Here is an 18,680-nt window from a genome sequence, read left to right on the forward strand (position 1 = left end):
TATCTTCCTATAAACACACTGACAATGTTTAGATGATAGATTGTTAGTGTGCTCGATGTGAAAGCATATGGCGTGAAGTCAAAGAGACTTGGGTCCTATCCATCTCAGAGTTCTGCTTAAGAAAGAAAATCATGGGGCAGCTAGTGGATAGAGCCCTGCTCCTGGAATCAGGAGTACCTGAGTTCAAATCCAGCCTTAGACACTTAATAATTATCTAGCTGTGTGACCTTGGGCAAGTCACTTAACCCCATTACCTTGCCCAAAAAAACCACACACACACACAAAAAGAAATTAAAAAAAGAAAGAAAGAAAAACAAATATGAGGTTATCATTTTGCAATTATGTCTGCACGTGAGCTCCAGGCAGGAGTCCTGTCCTAGGACAGGATGAGTCAAAGACCAAACATTTGAAGGGGGCAGGGGGAGATCCATTCCAGGAGTCTGACCTCACAGTGCCATAAAGCTGATGCAGTTGTCCTAGTTCCATTATGGAAGTGCCCTTGAGTTCAGGATGTCTGCTTCCTGTCACAGTCCATTAGGGGAGAAGGAGCCCTGGTCCATCCCCACCCTCCTTCCCCACCTCAACTCAGTGTATCTTGATTTTCTCAGCTCTTCCGAGATGCTGCCTGCCCCAGACTCTGGAGGTCTGTGGCTGCTGAAACAGCAATCCAGACCTAATCTCTGCCCCTTACTGGCTGGGTAACCAAGGGCTCTTCCCGTTATATCTTTGAAACTCAGTTTCCTCATCTCTAAAATGGGGTTATAAAAACTTATTACTAGTAAGCACATAAAATACATAGTACTTTACTTTTTTATGCTCAACTGAGAAAATTTATCTAGAGCATTTTGGAAAACTTAATGGAAAATTTCAGATTTCATGTGCCTGGATAATTCATCCTGTTACCATCTTTTATTGTTGATGATTTTTCTTTCTCTAGTCTATGGAGTTTAGATAGAAACAATGCTGGGATAAATAACTTTTCTACTTTTTAAAAAATTGTTGATACAAGATTACCCTTTACAGGGGATGCCAGGAGCAGACAGGATACTGCAAAACTTAATATTTTTTTTTTGGTGAAAATAAAATGTCAGAGATATAAGTTAGACATGAAACTTATCTGCTAGGATTTAACAAGAAACCTATAGGTGAGGACCATCTTTGGAGATGACCACCCCAGCTAAGAGAAACAGGGATGTTTATATAATAAACAAGCAAAAGGAAATCATTAAACCTGGCGGCTGGTGAATTTGATTACACATTTTCCAGCAAATATGTCATCCCTACATTGTTATCTTGTAAACCTATGTGGTTCTCAGAAAGATAACTAGTCAGGTTTTCCAGATTCTTATGTCTTCCTGTGATTTGTTAGAACAGTTAATAAGAGAGAGAAATTCCAACCTTATGATCCTTTGTTACAGACTGAGAATTTAGACTTTGGCCAGTAGCATAGGCTATACAAATTATTGACTTTGATAATGCTGAGGATAATGTGAACACTTCATCCTCTTCCTGCATGTATAGTTAAAAGTGTTCTTTTTTTTTTTCAGTTTAATTACTGCTGTAGAATAAGGTTTTAACTCCCTACATTTTCTCAACAGTTTCTTAAATTTTTTTCTTTCCCTTTCCTACATATTATGATTATGATTTTGCTGTTGACTGTGAGGGGTATGTCATGTGTGAGTGTATTTTGTGTGTGCGTGTGTGTGTGTGTGAGAGAGAGAGAGAGAGAGAGAGCACACTACTGAACCAAGGTCTCAGGGAGGCTGTGGAATTCCTTACCCAGCCAATTTTAATTCACCTGCATGATTCTAATCTCCTTCCAGGAGGCAGAGGTTAAATTTGTTTCTCCCCAGTGATGTGTTTGCAGACCTCCCTTAGATCTTATGAAGATGCCTTGGATGTCTGTAGGAGCCCCAGTCTTTCAGCAGCTCCAAAGGGTCAAGGAGGATGAGCCATCTGGACTGTCTAGAGGGTCTGCCTTTTACTCCAGGAGTCCTCAGAGGCATGGCCTCCAGGACCAAGGGATATCCAGGGCATTGGTGAGGTCTGTGAAAGATGTCTTGACTAGGATCCCAGATTTGGCTGAGCTGCAGACATCCTGGTTCCCAATCCTTAGAAAAAGTCATTTCATTGAGAAACCATTAGAATTAGGAGTTTGAGTTTAGAATAGTGGCCCTGGAGTTTGAAAAATTGTAATTCATATTTGGCTTCTCAAGTTTAGTAACTGTGTAAGCCTGGGCAGGTCACTTAGCCTCTTGTTGCCTCAGTTTCTTTGACTGTATATAGTGGATAATAACAGCACCTAGTTCCTAGGGTAGTTGTAAGAATTTAAAGGTACTGTAGAACGGCTGATTCCTTCCCCTTACCCCGTAGCCTCTCTCCTATCCCCCTGTGAAATGTCTTGGCTCTGCAGCCTCTGACTCACTGTTTTGTCAGGAGGATCAAGACACACACACACACACACACACCCCATCATATGCTTTCCCAAATATGATGGAACCCTCTCTTCTCTTCCTTTGAAACATGAATATTCATATATATATGATATATCATATATATATATATATATTTATATGCACCCAAATACATAGACACACATATATTTTTATATACACAGATATATGCATCTGCATAAGCAAAGATGCACAGATACACATACTCATTTTTATAACCTACCTGAAAGCAACAACCTCTTCTCACTCCTTTACTTCAGTTCTACTTGCTACCTTGCCCTCCTTTTACCTCCCAGCCTTCCAAGAACCCCTCCCTTATGATGTTTGTCCTTTGTTCTCAAAGAAGACCATGAATTCAGGGAGGTGATGCCATGGCAAGCACACGAATTGAAGTCAGGGTGTGCTGTGTTGTCACCAATCTCACTTTCTCTTCTGGAGCCATCTGATTCCAGAGGTCATATAAATCAGGACCACTGGAGATGGCTCTGGATGTGAGGCCATCAGGGTGAAGTGACTTGCCCAAAATTACACAGCTAGGAAATATCAAATATCAGGCTGGATTCAAACTCCTGTCCTTCTGACTCCAGGGCCAGTGCTCTATCCACTGCACCATCTAGCCACCCTCCCTATTGATCTAAATACCCTTCTTTATACTCTCTTATCTTATTCTCTCACCCTCTTACTCAGCATCTTCCATGTTGCCTACTCTTCTTTCTGAATTTAAGACTTTTATACATTTATGTGTATATGTGTGTGTGTGTATGCATCTCTGTCTCTATATATATTGTCTTTCTTTTTTTAAAATTTTTATTAAAGATATTATTTGAGTTTTACAGTTTTCCCCCAATCTTGTTTCCCTCCCCCACCCCCACCCCCACCCCCACCCCACAGATAGCACTCCGTCAGTCTTTACTTTGTTTCCATGTTGTACCTCAATCCAAATTGGGTGTGATGAGAGAGAAATCATATCCTTAAAAGAGGACAGAATTCTCAGAGGTAACCAGATCAAACCATAAGACATCTGGGTTTTTTTTTCCGAATTAAAGGGAATAGTCCTTGTACTTTGTTCAAACTCCACAGCTCCTTATCTGTATACAGATGGCACTCTGCTTTGCAGACAGCCCCAAATTGTTGATGGAATGAGCTAGTCCTTCAAGGTTGCACATCACCCCCATGTTGCTGTTAGGGTGGACAGTGTTTTTCTGGTTCTGCTCATCTCACTCTGCATCAGTTCATGCAAATCCCTCCAGGTTTCCCTGAAATTATATATTGTCTTTCTAACCTATATATCCATCCATCTATCTATCTATCTATCTATCTTTCTATCATTCTATCTGGTGGGGGAGGGGCTTCTGGGGTCCACAGGATCTCGGAGAACCAGATTGACAGTACTGCATGGGCTTCTCACCTGGTCCCAGGATTCCCTGGGCGAATTTGGGGGGGGGCAAGTATTCCATTGTAGGAGGGGTATGGAAGAAACCCTCCAACCCCAGCTGGTCTCTTCCTAGGGTGTCCCAGGGTCTGCAGGTGTATCAAAGAGCTTGGTCAGTTCTACAAATGTTGTATACAGACGTCTGTTCCACTCATGTCATTTTTCCTGAAGTTGTCAGACAGCAAATTTCTATAGTCTAGAATGTTTTCTCAAAGACGAGACATCAAGGAAGTGATACCGTGAAAAGCACATGAATTGGATTTGAGTGAAGGGGACTGTGCTAAGTCACAAAACTCACTTTATCCTCCAGAGCCATGGTCAGATATGGATCAAGATGACCTGGAGGTGGCTCTGGATGAGAGGCAATAAGGGTAAGAGGCTTGCCCGAGGTCACACAGCTAGTCAGTGTCAAGTGTCCGGGGCTGGATTCGAACTCCATCCTGACTCCATGACCAGCGCTCTATCCAATACGCCACCTAGCTGCCCCCTAATAATAGACTGATAAATAATGTGATACTGGAGCATCTCTGAGTTACTATATTAGGATTCGAGTATGAACATGTTACAATTTTAATCTATATTTGTTATTGTAGAGGCCACTCAAGTGAGTTAGGGGTCAAGAGGCCAGTTATTGGCCAAAATAACCTGAGCTCTGTTGACTCTTGAGCTGGATTCAATCTTCCGGGGAACTCTGCTTTGATAAGACAACTGCATCATTCTTGGCCTCACTATTCAATAAACCCTGTTTCTGAACTTCTCGACCTGGGTCACATCCTGCTGGGTTCATTTCTGTCCATAGCAAAGTTACACCATTGTTTTCATCCTGTATGCTAATTTTGCCGTTTTCTTCTAAGAGCCCTTTAATGTTTTCAATAAATTGGCTCTGTCAATCGTCCTGCTGATACTCCCCACCTGTGTGTTAATGCGTTTTTCCTTTTCTCTGCTGAGCTGAATCCATCCCCTGGTGGACAGGGGACATTATCAAATTACAACATAGGGATAAGATCCTTCAAAGAGGAAAAAGATTGGACAAGGTAATAAGACAAAGATATAATATAAAAGTTTTCTAATTACATGGAATAGTAAATTTCAAGAAAAACAACAAGATTAGACTGTTTTCTCTAAGACCCATGGACAGAAGCTTACAAATTTATCATGGAAATTTAGGCTCTAAATTGGTTTAGTTTGTTTTGTAATGAGTTCTAAGTTTCTATTAAGAATTAATTAGATTTTTACACATAATTTGGAGAATAGTAAAGGAAATGAAATTATTTTCCTTTTGAAAAGCATCTGTGTGATAATTCTAGAAGGCAGAATAGACCATAAATGAGCTTCCTCAGAAAAAAACACTAGGAGCAAACATTCAGTTCTATGGAATATTATATCAGGTACAGGATTTAGGGAAGGATAGATAAAACTGAAATTCTCTGAAGTTTCAAAATTGGAGAACAAGATTTAAGTGCAGAATTCTCCAGGAACCTCTCGATTTGGAACCAGAGAAGCTCTTTTTATAGATACCCTGAGAATAAAGCCTATAGTTCAGGAAAGGAGATCTAGACCCCAGAGAAGTCCCTGAAACACCTTGGACTCTCCTGTCTGCAGGCTCTGTTCCCCTAACTGGCTGGTTCTGCCCACTCTGCTTTGCCAAGACAGGGTTCCCTTAACTCCAGACCATTAGATGAGACTTGAAGTTAATGTTTAAGCTTCTTAGGTTACCTTGGTGACTTGTAAACCTCCCTTCTTAGAATTGTGAGAAAAATTATTGCATTGTTTAAACCTCACCCTTGTGTGGCTGGGAAACTGGATTATCTCCAGTGTCCTTTAAAGCCTCTTAACCAATAACTAAGCCATGCAGACCAGAAACTCAGATTCAAAGAGGAAGTTTTCTTGAGGGGCCCCATGGGCTCCTTCCGACTACTGCCATAATTGCCAAAAACATGGGTGTGGACTCCTGGATTCTCTGAAGAAAGACCCTAGTCAAGCCCTCCAGGGACCTCCAGGTTTCCTCTAGGCCCAACCCAAAAGCCACTAGGACCCAAGACTCCAGACATAACTGAATCTACATCAAGGTTCTGATTGGCCTTCCCCCTTTTTAAACACTAGCTAGCAATGATACCTGGGACTGATGCAAGAAACCTGGGCATGGGAGAGGTGAGTTGGAGACAAACCTAGTAAATCGTTTGTTGCTTTGTAAAGGGAAATCTTCCTTGTCCTTCCACACCTGAGGGCCTGACCTTCGATCTGATTTGGATTATACTGTTTTTTTTGGTGGAGCAGCCAAGGGGCACAGGTCATGGAAGACCACCCAAAAAAGGGGCCCTCCCCAAGAGGCAAAAGCTCCTATAAGGAACTTGGGTCATTCCATGGACTCTGGGAGAGAATTTAAGGAGATCTGAGGGTGGGGCTAGTCCTTTTTGACTTTCGTCTCCTGCTGAGCCTTGGCCAGCTGGCCTGGCTAGTCCACATGGTCTTATTTTTTCTATCCCTTTCTCAATATGCTGTAACTTCCTTTAATACATCTCTATTTTCTTTCCAAAACCTGCATTCCTGAGTCGGAGTTGGGATTCTTCGAGGGGCAGAACCGAACCCAAGAAACAAATCAGCGACCTACAGGACCGCTTTGCCATAGGAAGCTCCCTTCAGGAAAGGAACCCCCTGGCATTATCTCATCCTAGTCCAACTGACCTCTTGTAGCACGGTGACTTAGACCTGCCTCTCTCTTTCTTTTTTAAGGTTTTTTTGCAAGGCAATGGGGTTAAGTGGCTTGCCCAAGGCCACACAGCTAGGTCATCTTTAAGTGTCTGAGACCGGATTTGAACCCAGGCACTCCTGACTCCAGGGCTGGTGCTCTATCCACTGGGCCACCTAGCCACCCTATGACCTGCCTCTCTTAGTGGTTCCTTCAGATCCGTCCCTTTGGCCAAAAGGGGGAAATGTCCAAACATTTTGGAAATACTCCATTTCCCAGAGCTAAGGCCCCCGGGGTTGACACAACAATCCTTTGCACCTGGATGATCTCGCCCCCTGGTAAGGCTTGGACGGGCGGCAGGTGGTCCCTGAGGGTCTTAGGCCCCCTCCTCCATCACCGGAAGCAGAACTAGGGCCCTGCTGTGCCCCTGGTTCTGTCCAGAGGAGTGAGACCCTCCACTTGGAAACTTCTCACAGGGCCCAAGAAGCACAACTGTGGGAATTGGCTCAAGGCCTCAGAATGATTGTCTTATAGCTGTTGGCCAGGGGGCTAAAAGCCCCCCATCCAGGGGTCTCCGGTAGTCCAGGTCGGTTTAGAGAGAACCCACCCAAGGGAGTTAATGCCTTTGTGAGGAGTGGTAAGAGGCAATTGGGGGGGTCCCATGCCCCCACTCGGCTGTCCAGCCGCCTGGCACCGGGTAGCGCCCAGGGGAAGGCCGGAGGGTCATGGGACTGCACTTGACCTTCGCGAGTCTCCCCGGACCAGACCAGAGGCGGCCCGCCGGGGCAGCGCCCGTCCATCGCCTGATCGATCGCCTGATCGATCCGATGGATGCCTGGGCGCCCAGTCTGAGGAGCGAGGACCCAGAGGTGTGGCTCCTGCAACTCCTCCAGGCCCCCCCAGGCTTCTGGTGGAATTGAGGCGGGGGGCTCTGAAGGAGCCCATTGTGGGCCAAACGGGGGGGCACTGGGGGTGGGGGCAGGGGCGGCTCCCCCAGCCCCATCTTCACCACCCGTGGGGGGCCCGGGCCCATGATCTTACAGGGGGAAGCTGAGGCAAGGGGAGGCCACGTGACCCGCCCAGGTCACCCCGGCTTGAGCCGCTGCCTCAGTTTCCTTGTCTGTAAAGAGGGTTGGAGAGCTGCGCCCCCTCCCACGGGGCAGAGGCCCCCGAGCCCGGGGGGGGGCACCAAAGAAGCCCCGCCCACCGCCGGAAGTGGCCCTGTTTGTCCTCCCAGAGGGCCGTGACGTCACCGAGGTGACGCCGCGACGCGGGGGGGGGGGCCTGGTTCTCCAAGGCTCAGTTTCTGCTCCGGAGCCGTCGGGGCGCGAGGCCCGGATGCCGGGGGAGGCCGCGGCCCCTTTAGGGAAGGTCTCCCGGATGTGGGCGGTCCCGGGAGAGGGGCACGCTGGGACGCCGAGGCGCGCAGCCTGCGTCCGGGAGGAAAGCGCCACACTTCCGGGTGGTTCCGGGCACGCGCTCGGGGAGGCGGCGAGGGGGTGGAGCGTCGTCAGAGCGCAGGCGCGGTCTGAGCTGGGGGCGTGCCCGAGCCCTGGGGGGGGGCCGAGAGGGCGGGGCAGCGCCTGCGGCCGGTGCGTGCGTGCGTGCGTGCGTGCGCCGGGCCGTGTGGGGGAGGGGCCGCGCCGAGCGGGCTGCGGGGGCTGGTCACCCCCCCCCCGGCGCGCGTGGCGGGGGAGGGGCAGCATTCCGGGACCCCCCGCCCCTCGAGAGCCCCCAGGTCCGCGCGCGGAGGAGCCCCTGGAGCCCGGGAGAATGGCCCCCGGGAGCCGGAGCCCCCCCCCTCCCCGGTGAGTGCTGCGCCCCCCGGGCCCCGGCCGGCCCCCTCGGCCAGCGCCCCCGGGCCCCGGCCGGCCCCGAGCCCCCGCCGCCTCCGGCCGGCGCCTTCCCGCGCCCTCCCCGCCCGGGGCCGCAGCCGCTCTCGGTGGGGAAGGCCTCGAGGCCGCGCCGGACTTGTGTGAGTTTGACAGTCCCCCCCCCCCCCCCCCCCCGCAGTCTGTCCGTCTTTCCGTCGTTTCCATGGTAACGTCGATCCACTTTGAGTGCGATGCGACAGCAATCAGACCCTTAAGGAAGAAACCCAAAGGATAAGAGAGAGCAAGGTCGGACCAGATGGCAGCAGGTGCTTTTTCTAAATTAGGGGTAGCCGGCCCGGGGCGCTGTGCCAGCCCCACAGTTGTTGCTCTGGCCGCACATGGCCTTCGACAGCCCCAGATGGTCCCCGATCTTGCACTGATGGGGTGAGCGACTCCATCAAGGTGGATCGTCGCCCCCTTGTGCAGCCTTAAGTAAAACCACCCAAAGGAGCGGCCCTATAGCTTGAGGCCCGGCCTCAGACTCTTCTGGGCTACTGCTGATGCTTGACCCTCTATAGGGGGATGAAAATGAAAAATACTCTTAAACTTTAGCATTAAGGCATTGTATTTAGAAATTTAAAGACAAGAATAAAAAGCATCATTGGATCAAAATTACTCTGTCCTTATACCTGAATGCAATCAGTCCACAACGCCTAATTAAAAAATGATTTCCTGTGTAAGATGATTCAGCAATGCATTCACCTGAACTGATGTTATTTGACTGGCAAGAAGTTTATATTATATTATTATGATTCTTATGTTTATTTTACTGTGATATCTGTTCATTTGAAAAATATCTAGCGACTGCTTACTTTGTACCCTAAAGAAATAAACTCTTTTGATCTAGATGCAGTGACATAATGGATTGAGCTGTAAGACTATATGGTCACAGTATTTAAAAACTTACCTATTCAATTAGGTACATTTTGTTTTAAAAGAAATAATTTTTTTTCACGGGTAGAGTACAAAGAGCTTGTAAATTATTTTTATCTTGGAAATTTGGGGGCACTTAGTACATAGGTACCTTGGAACATTCTTTTGAGTGAGGTCATCCAATCTCATCAGCCTTGGAAAGACAGTGCCTAAAGGAAAGTAATGAAGTGGTTTAGGCAAATTATAAAATTTAACCTGGACTATAATGTATGGCAGTTACATATTTGAGCAGCCAACTTCTTTCAACAGAGCCAAGCCTTTAAAGTGGAACCCCCTTCTTGAATATTGTCAGATCTCGGAATGCAGAAAATCAGAGAATGGCTGCAATCCCCAGGATCTGGGGACTCGCTTGTCATTCAACAAGCAATGATTATGTAGCAGACAGGCCCTGGGCCTAAATGCTGGGGAAGTACAAAGCAAAGTAAGACAGTCCCTCCCTCAAGGAGTTCACTTTCCAATGGATTTAGTCATATAAACTAGTCAGTGAACTTGTATGAATCATCAGGTATGAGCTAAGCAATTCATAGACTCTTGGAATTCTAAGAAGGAGAAGGAAAATAGGAGATAGTTTTTAAGTAACTATAAACATGCATATATACATACTGAATCAGAAGATGGGAGGTTCAATGGATAGAATTCTGGGCCTAGATTCAGGAAATCTTGAGTCCACATTTGGTCTACGACATTGCCTAGAGAGTCATTGTCAGTTTTCTCTACTGTCAAATGGTGACAATAGGTCCTAGATGACAAGAGTTGTGTTAGGATCGGGTGAGATAATGTTGGTAAAGTGCTTGTGCCTCCACAAAGTAGGGGTATAATATACAATAAATAAATGGAAATCAGAGTGGGCCAGGAAAGGCTTCTTTAGAAAATGGTTTATCCAAGCAGAGAAGTCACTCAAGATGAGGATTGAACAATGATAAAAGATTTAACAGTTTAAGCATTTAATGATAACTCAGGGGAGAGTCCTTTTAGGAAAGGAAGAAGAGTGAGTGGTATTCATGTGACCTTGGAATCTGGAGGACTCATCTGCTTGAGTTCAAATCTGGCCTCCCAGACACTTTCCAGCTGTGAAATCCTGAGTCACTTCATTCTGTTGGCCTCAGATCATCATCTCTACCATGAGCAGGAGAAGCAAATAGCAAACATTCCAGTATGTGCCCAGAAAATCTCAAATGGGTCTGGAAGAGTCAAACACTACTCACACAAGTGAATAACAACTAAATAGTGAATGAAAGAGAAAAGAGAAAGTTCAGCCAGATGTTTCAAGGAGTTTGAGAAAAGGAGGGGAAATAGAATGGATTGCTCAAAGGGTGGTGAGGGTTTACAATGGGGGAGGTATTTATATTTAAAGTCAGTAGGAAAGGGACCAACTGGTAGAGGAAGGTTAAAAATATCAGGGAACTGGGTTTGGTGAATGAGTGAATGTGATAACTATTGGAGAGGATATGACAGGTGTGAGATCACCTGGCCTTGTTACCTGGGTGGATTTTGTAAAGACAAAGGCTCCCATTCTCTTAGAGAACGGAGGAAAGAAGCAACTACAAAAGGGGCACCTGAGTGGTGCAGTGAACAGAGCACTGACATTGCTTTGCCATAACAAAAAAAAAAGATTATATGAAAAAGTTCTGAGGAGAGAATGCAAGCAGTCCTTCAGTAAACATATATAAAATGCCTCCTAGGTGCTCTCCAGAATGGTGATTAGTTGTGGAGCTTTTAGGAGGCAAAGAGTACTGTCTGCCCTCAAGGAGTTCCCAATTTAAGGAGGAGAGAAGAGCACATACATGAGGATGAACAAGCTACATAGGGGATATCAGTAGGATATAATTCAAAGAAGGAAGGCAACAGAATTACTGGGAGTTGGGGAAAAATAAAAGGTAGGATTTTTGATTTGAGACTTGAAGGAAGCCAGGAGGCCTAAATGAGAAGCAGAAAGTTTAAGACTTTGGGGGAAGCCAGAGGAAACACCTGGAGATCTTTACTCTGGCATGACAAAGCTGATCATTGGATCCAAGAGGAGGTGGCAGGACATAAAGTACAAGGAAATGTAAAAGTAACTGATTTTTAATTCACAGTGAGCTTTTGAAGCAAAATAAAAAGATGAGAGTGTTTGGATCATCAGTAGTCAGTAAATATGAAGTCACTTATTTTGCCCGGCACTTGGGTTAAGGCCTGGGGATTCAAATAGAAAAGGACACAGATTGTCCTGTCTCCATAGATAATTTTCCTTTTTTGTCATATTGGCCGATCTGATAGGTGTGAGATGGTACCTAGAATTGTTTTAATTTTTCTAATCAATGATTTGGAGCATTTTTCATATGACTATAATTTTCATTTCTTCATCCAAAAACTGCCTGTTCATATGTCTTGTCCTCATGGAGTTTATACCTTTAAGGGGAAGACAATTGGAAGAGACTGCCTTTTTTTTTTGTTTTCCTTTCTAAATAGTATTTTTTCCAATGATATGCAAAGATACTTTTCAGCATTCATTTTGGTAAGATTTTAAGTTCCAAAGTTTTCTCCCCCACCAAGATAGCAAACAGTATGATATATAATCAGTCATGGGAAGCATTTCTATATTATATTGAGAAAAAAGAATCAGAACAAAAGGGAAAAAACCAGGAGAAAGAAAAAAACAGACTTTAAAAAATGAAAATGGTGTGTTTTGATCTACATTCAGACTCTAGTTGCTGGAAAAAGGTTTTAAGAAAATACAGCCCGCTAGAGAGCATATAAATAAATGGATTTTCCTTAAAATGATAAGCAGTATTTATCTAAAACCATTAGCAAGCATTCTTTGTAATAGAAATAATCTAAAAGCATTCCCAGTATGTTCAGGGATGAAACAAGGATGCCTCCCATCGCACTATTATTCAATATCATACAATATAAAAACTGCTGGGGAAACTGGACAATAGTATTGCAGAAACTAGAGATAAACCGTAGGAAAAGGTTTGGGGCAAAAGATAGCAGACATTGGGCCATGGTGGCAAAGGTGGTCAGAAGTTCTAAAGTTGTGCAGGCAGGTGCAAAATATGGAGATGGGTGAACTGACCCTATCTTTTTGTCTCCAGGGAAGGAAAGATGGGTAAGAGCTTCTGAGAAGAATAAGTTAGGCATTCAGTAGACTAATTTTCAGTGGATAAAAACCTTTTCCTAAACATTAATATTATGTAGAGAAGAATCATGACTCAGAATATGAAGTGAACAGGTAAGTTGGGTAAAGTCTTGGGAATCTAAAAAGTCAGGGAAAAACTAATAAATCCATTAATTGCTCAGGTCAACAATAGAAATAAAGGAAGCTGAAAGTAAAATATAAATTACAAATAGAAGGTAAATGTGGTATTTTAAAATCACAGTGATAAAAGTGAAAAAAAGATTTTTATTTACGTGAAAGGGAATTGCTCTAAAATAATACTTAATAAAAAGTAAATCATCATTCTTGTACAAGTAGAAGAAAATGAAATAGAAGAGCATCCAATGCCAGATCTCTTGACCAAACATGTTTTGCTTGTAACAGGTTGGAAAAATAGATGATCCCTCCCAAACATATATGGCTACTCTCTTGCATGATAATTAGTTAATGTTTGTCCTTCATTTTTCGAAGACCATGACATCAGGGAGATGATGTCATGACAAGCACATGAATGGGATTTGAGTGAGGAGAGCTGTGCTAAGTCACCAGCCTCACTTTCTTCTCCAGAGTCATCTGGGTCCAGTGGCTAGATATGGAGATGACCCTGGATGTGGGACAATCCGTGTTAAGGGGCTTAGACTTGCCCAAAGTCACACAGCTAGTAAATGTTGAGTGTCTTGAGGCCATATTTGAACTTATGTTCTCCTTACTTCAAGGTCAGTGCTCTGGCCCTATTTTGATATCCATCAGTCTGCCTTTTTGACTATTTTTTTTCCTGATCCCCAATGTCAAAGAGTTCTAGTAGCATGTTGAAATAATCTTTTTCATAAATAAACAAGATCTTATGCAGTAGTTCAATCTCTAGTGCCAGTTCACAAGCTATTACATTTTTAATTAATGAAGAAACCCTTCTTTCCCCATATATTTACACATTTATTTATAATTAAGTGTTAAAATGAATACATATATTCCATGAACAATTGACTTTGCTCATCATTGTCAGCCTTCAGTATAAGAGAAGAAGATGCTTGTTACACAGTCTTACAGTTGAGGCCAGATTTTTTTTTTTAATTTTTTGCTAGGCAAATGGGATTAAGTGGCTTGCCCAAGGCCACACAACTAGGTAGTAAGTGTCTGAGGCCAGATTTGAACTCAGGTACTCCTGACTCCAGGGCCGGTGCTCTATCCACTGTGCCACCTAGCTGCCCCCTGAGGCCAGATTTTTAAGTAATATCTTAAGAATTCTTTTTTATACTTTCATCTACTTAAGATATTAGAGGAATGTTCTAGGCCTTTTTCTTTGTTCTTTCCTCAGAGATCACTGTTACTTTTTCCTGTCCACAATTCACAGTACTTGCCATTTTCTCTTGCACTTTTTTTTTTTAGGTTTTTACTAGGCAATGGGGTTAAGTGGCTTGCCCAAGGCCACACAGCTAGGTCATCGTGAAGTGTCTGAGACCAGATTTGAACTCAGGTACTCCTGACTCCAGGGCCGGTGCTCTATCCATTATTCCACTTAGCCTCCCCTCTCCTGCACTCTTAATGGGATTTTCTTAATATTTCACTTATGACATCGATTTTTTTTTATTCTAGAATTTCAATATAGACTTTTCCTCTAAGGACCTAGAACTATATGGATTTTGCTCAGAAAAAGCCTTGTTCCATTTGTAGAGAATTGCCTCAAAGAAGGTTGAGTTTCTTGATGCTTCTTGATAGGGAGAATGGAGAGGAAAAGATGAATGAGAAATCAATGAAATGGGAATCAGTAGTAGTTTTTGATTAACATGCTAAGGAGGAGGTGGAGGAGAATTCCAGGATGTCCCCAACAGCTTCAGCCTGGGTGACCAGGACAGTGAAGGCACTCGTAGCAACCACTAGGTGGTGCCACAGTACAGGGAGCGCTGGACCTGAAGTCATGTCACTATGATGTCACCCCCACCTCAATCTAGTCCTGTCTCTACCTCTCCCCTCCACCATTTTCCTGAAGCCCTTTGGAATGCTTTTTGTCTTTCATTATTGAAGAAGACTATAACGGCATCATTGTGTTAGAGACAAGTCACAGTGCATCCAACTGACTGAACAGACCAATACCAGCTTGGAAGGTTCTACCATAGGACAGGAACAATATGAATATTGATGGTAGAGATGTCACTATACTTAGCTCTCATTTCCTTTGAGTTGCTTCCCTTCTGCCTTGCTCCGAGAGCACAGCACCCTCTCTGATGCGGGTATGCCACATATGATGAGTGCCTTTCCTGTATGAGTTCTCAATAAAATAATCTTTTTGGCAAGCAGCAAATGATGAAGAAAAGAATTGGGAGCATCATTACCTTAGAATGACTAGTATCTATCTGAATGTAACCAGTGTAGATTGTCAAACTAGTAAATGGATAAAGTGATTTTCTATGAAAGATAATTTAGAGAAGCATTCAACTAAATTGATGTTATTTAATTGGCAAGAAGTTTATTTGATTTATATTATTGTGGTTATAATGTTTCTTCTATTTTGAAAGACATTGTTTAAAAACACGTAAGCAGGGGCGGCTAGGTGGAAAAGTACAAAAGAATTTAATGCCTCCATATCTGAAAAGTTCTTTGGGGACTTACAGCATGTAGGTATTTTAAGATTTTCTTTTAGGAAAGGTCATAGAATCTTACCAACCTTGGAAAGAAATTGCCTAAAGAAAATAGTGAAATAGTTTAGAAAAATTATTAAAGTCACTTGGGATATTATTTATGGCAGTTACACGTTTGAGCCAACTCAGGCTCAACAGATCTGAGCCTTGAATCAGAATGGGACCCTTCCTTAAACACAGGTGATACTGTCAGGTCTTGGGGTAGCAAGATGGCACAGTGGCTAGAGTAACCACCCTGGAGTCAGGAGAACCCGAGTTAAAGTTCATCCTCAGACACTTGACACTCATTAGCTATGTGACCCCGGGCAAGTCACTTAACCACATTGCCTTGGGGGGGACACACTGGAGAAGTATATTGTCAGATCTTAGACTGAAAAATTCAGGGAATGACTCTAATCCCCAGGATCTGGGGGTTCCCTCATGATTATTTTTTTAATTGATATTTTTCTAGTTTTTTAAGGAAGTTTTTCAACATTCATCCACATGCATATGAATGTTGTTACATTATTTCCTTCCATCCTCCCTTCCCACCCCCATCCCCGAAGCAGTGAACAGTCTGTTTAGTATGTTTACAAATTAGTGATTTTCTGTATAAGAAATTAGAATTAAGGGCAAAGAAAGAAAACCATGAGATAGGGGGAAAAAAAACCACACAAAAATTATTTTTTTAAAGTGAATATGGTGTTCATATTCTGTGGGTTTTTTGGTTTTGGTTTTGGTTTTGTTTTGTGTTTTGGGAATAGCATTGTTCATAGCCAATCTCCTAGGGTTGTCCTAGCTTTCTGAACTTCTGAGAGAAGCTGCATCCATTAGGATTGATCAATTCACAGTGTTGCTGTTAATGTATACAATTTTCTCTCTTTGCACAGCAGCACTTCCTGTAATTCGTTCCATGCTTCTCTAGAGTTCACTTGTGGTTGGTTATTCAGTCAACTTTTCTCTTTTTTTTTTGTCTTTTTATATTTTATTTCAATTACATGTAATTTTTTTAACATTTAAAAATTTTTTTGAGATCCAGATTGTCTTTCTTCATCTTTCACTCCTCTCTTGACAAGGCAAGTAGTTTTTATGTCGATTATTCATGTGAAGTCATGAAAATCATCTTTCCATCTTAGCCATGTGGCAAAAGAAATTTGATAAAGCTAGCTCCAACCTCCTACAATACACAGAAGAGACATAAAGTTTAAAAACTATGCTTTTCTCTGCATTCATACTCCATCAATTTCTTCTCTGGAGTTGGGTAGTATTGGCATCATAAGTCCTTCACAATTGTCTTGAATCATTGTATTTCAGCCAACTTTTCTTAAGCACTGGCAGTGTGCTAACTACTTGGGGTATGATTCAAGGTATAAAGACTCCTGCCCTCAATAAGGTCACAATTCCAGTATGTTTAGTCAAATACACAAGTCCACAAGTATTATTAGGCATCTGGTATGAACCGAGGAACTTAAAGGCTTTAGGGATTCCAAGAACTGAAAAAGAAAACAGAAATTTTTAAATCACTACAAACAAGTATGCATATATACATTCATAATCAAGCCCAAAAGTACAGCAAGTAGAGTTTTTTGCCTCATTCAGGATAACTTGAGTTTCAGTCTGGCCTCAAACACTTCCTCGATATTTTCCATTTTCTCTACTGTAAAAATGGTGGCAGGTAGACCTTCATAACAGTTAATGGGAGGATCAGATGAGATCATAATTGTAAAGTCCTTGTTCCTGGCACGTGGTAGACACTTAAGACAAGTTTTCTTTACATCTTTTTTTTTTTTGAGGTGGGGTGAGGCAGTTGGGGTTAAGTGACTTGCCCAGGGTCATACTGCTAGTGAGTCTCAAGTGTCTGAGGTCAAATTTGAACTCAGGTCCTCCTAACTCCAGGGTTCCTGCTCTCCACTGCACCACTAGCTACCCTTCCTTGTTTCCTACTTATAAAGTACATATAAGGTAAATTTCAGGAAATCAAAGAGAGAAAGTGGACCAAGAAAGGTTTCTTATAGAAGATGGTGGTCAAGAATATTGATTAAAGTCAAGCAGGATCAGGACTGAAAGAAGACCAATTTGCCAGTTAGAAAGTTTAGTGATTAATTTGGAGAGAACGCTTTCAGGAGAGTAAGGAAAGCCATTCTGTAGAGGGTTAAGGAATGAGTGGGATTGGGGGAGGAGTCAGGTGACCCAGTGGAGAGAGTTTTGGGCTTGGAAGTAGGGAAGATTCATCTATATGAGCTCTAATCTGGCCTCAGACATTTACTAGCTGTGTGACCCTGGACAAGTCACTTTGTTTTTTCATCTATACAGTGAACTGGAGAAGGAAATGACAAATCACTTCATTATCTTTGTCAAGAAAACCTCAAACTGGATCTCTAAGAATGACACATGAGTGGAAATAGAGAACAGAAACCACAGTAAGATTACATGAAGTGTTTTTGAGGAGAGAACACAAGCTATTTAAAAATATTTATTAAGTGACCACTGTGTACAGAATGTTGGATTTAGTTGAAGTCCTGCAAAAAGAACCCAAAACCAATGTGTATCCTCAAGGAGCTCACAGTCTAATGGTAATGACAGCAGACACACAGATCTGTAGACACAAGCTGTACACTGGCAAATAAAAGCATGAAGGCAGCAGAATGAAGAAGAGCTGGGAAAGGCTTCCTGTAGAAGGTGGGATTTTAACTGAAACTTGAAGGAACCCATTGGGCAGAAAATTCCTGGCATTTTGGGAGCCAGGAAAAAAAGAACTGGAGCCTAGAGATGGAGGGTCTTCTTCCTGGCATAACAAGGAAGCCAGTGTCATTAGCTTAAAGAACTAGATTACTCAAGTGGCAGGAAGTAAGGTCAAAAAAGACTGGAAAAGTAGGTGATGTCTTGGTCAGGGGATTTTTTTTTAAATTAACTTTAGCAAAATATTTCTACACATTACCAACAAAGTCTAGCAGTAAGAAACAGAAAAAGACATTCCATTTAAATTAACTGTAGACAATATAAAATATTTGGAAATCTACCTGCCAAGGCAAACCCAAGAACTCTGAACACAATTACAAAACATTTATCAAAGTCAGATCTAAATAATTAGAAAAATATTAATTGTTCATTGGCAGGTTGAACCAGTATAATTAAGATGACAATTTTATCTAAATAAACTTATTCAGTGCCATACCAATCAAGCTACCAAAAATTATTTTATAGAGCCAGAAAAAAATAACAAAATTCATCCGGGAAAAACCAAAGGTTAAGAATATCAAGGGAATTAATAAAAAAAAATACAAAAGAAGGCAGTCTAGCTGTATCAGATCTCATACTGTACTACAAAGCAGTAATTATAAAAAGCATTTATCTGATACTGGCTAAGAAACAGAATGGCGGATCAGTGGAACAGACTAGGTACACAATATGCTGTAGGAAAATCACCACAGTAAACTAGTGTTTGCTAAACCCAATGATTAAAGTTTTGGTGACAAATACTCATTATTGGACAAAAACTAGAAACAGTATGGCAGAAATTAGGTACAAAACAACATTTCAAACCATAC

The sequence above is a fragment of the Macrotis lagotis genome, chromosome 1 (genome assembly GCF_037893015.1).
Source record: "Macrotis lagotis isolate mMagLag1 chromosome 1, bilby.v1.9.chrom.fasta, whole genome shotgun sequence".
NCBI classification, from domain to species: Eukaryota; Metazoa; Chordata; class Mammalia; order Peramelemorphia; family Peramelidae; genus Macrotis; species Macrotis lagotis.